The sequence below is a fragment of the Mytilus edulis genome, chromosome 7 (assembly GCF_963676685.1).
Source record: "Mytilus edulis chromosome 7, xbMytEdul2.2, whole genome shotgun sequence".
NCBI lineage: Eukaryota > Metazoa > Mollusca > Bivalvia > Mytilida > Mytilidae > Mytilus > Mytilus edulis.
In genome coordinates, this window is record NC_092350.1 from 38,432,042 (window position 1) to 38,434,044 (window position 2,003).

The following is a 2,003-nucleotide window of genomic DNA, read 5'->3' on the forward strand; positions in this document are numbered from 1 at the left end:
TATAATTTTGAAACATGTTCTTTTATCAAACAAACACTTTTATTGATTATTCAATCAAATTTTTGAATTCAGTTTATATAAATGATAATACGAAATCGAAACCACATTACTTAAACAAGAACACAACAACGAAACACAACGTAATTGGATATCTAAAGAATATAGAAAAAAGACATTCATATTGTCTTGATACTTGACGAAGCATTGGCATCTTTATTCTAAAAGATATTCAAATTCTATTGCTACTGATAACTTAACGACATGACAATTGCAACAGGCAACAGGTGTAAGCCTGTGACGTCACTTAAAATGTTTGCATGATTCAACTTTAACTTTAAATTATTTGATAATCTTAGTACTGAGTGTTTATAATTGTGTAGTTGGTACTATTTCTTTGAAATGTGTCTCAATATTTTATCCCCGTTTTTGTAGTATATAAAATAATGTATGAGGTAGGATTGCTAATGAAACACCTATGAACATGAAGTCAAATGACGAAGATAAAAACAATTAAATTACAGCGTACTACCTTCAACAAGGAAAAGAACGTATAGGCAGCTGTTTTGTGTTTTTCTATGTTGACGTTGATGTTTGTTTGTTCCTATTTTGTGCTGTTACACGCTATGCCATGTTAAGGGTAATATTATTCTATCCACATGATGTATGTGTCTGTTACCCAGTGGTTGTCGTAAGCTCTTATTTATGTTTTCCTTAAAATGTACATTTTTAAATAAAGCAGGCCGTTAGAATTCTAGTATGAAGAAGAATAAATAGATTAATAAAACAAAACGAACTACAAAGAAAATTCATTACAGAAAGTCCCTTAATAAATGACGGATATCATAAGATAAAACACATCAAACGAATAAAAACAAATGCTATATTTCTGACTTGGTACATAGATATTTCCTTGTTTGGGAAAATGGAGCATAAACAGTGGTATTATGCTAGCTAAACCTCTCACTTACCTGTAGTGAGCATATAACTCCGTATTATTGACAACAATGTGTGAGAAAATCAACCAGATATGATAGGATCATATGCAAAAAATGCAGACAACATAGTGCAATCATCATTAACACAAATAGGACGGACAGATATAATAGGATCATATGCAAAAAAATGCAGACAACATAGTGCAATCATCATTAACACAAATAAGACTGACACGAGCAATATTTAAAAAAAATTATTTTGGTATTTTCCACCAGAAATATGTACAAAAAAATAAACTATACCTAATTACTACAAAAGTAAAGCTTCCATAGATTTACACCAATCATATTGTATCCAATATTTTAAACAACAAGAGAGTATCTAAGACCTTTAAGATGAACAAGTGAAATCTAAACGTCCGGATTGTTCATGTGCATCGTCAAAATACAATTAATTTGCAATACTCATAGAAGAAGACCCTATATCAATACTGAACGAATAACAATGAGATGAAGAACAACGATCAAGAGTTGTTGACGTATTTCTAAACTATGTTAACGTCCTTCCTTTTATCACAAAGTGATTAAAAATTAATCTAGAGTTGTCTCTCTTTATCTGTTGTTTTACAGTAATTCACAAATACTAAAATTGAAATGATACACACTTTCTGTATATTATACTCATTTGTGAAGACGTTCCATCCTCTGTTTTTTTTATTTATAACTTTTACAACTAATACAAAAACAATCCTTTGTATTATACATACATTTTATTACACCAACTTGTATTTACATTTTCATGACTAGAATATACATTTTTACTTTGTGGCATTACTTTGGCTACAGAGTATTTTATAATATTTTGTTGAGGCGCCAGGGTGACTACCGATTACCTATACACAATGGCTATCAGCTGACCTATGTTGACATAGTGTCATAAAACCCCTGGTAGTTAAACACGGTTACACCACCACCTACCATGGGGAGTGACCGGGGAAAACACTCGTATTACCAATGATCCAATTATAAGTGCCCCACCTGTTGGCAGGTGTAGGCCTCCCCTCTATA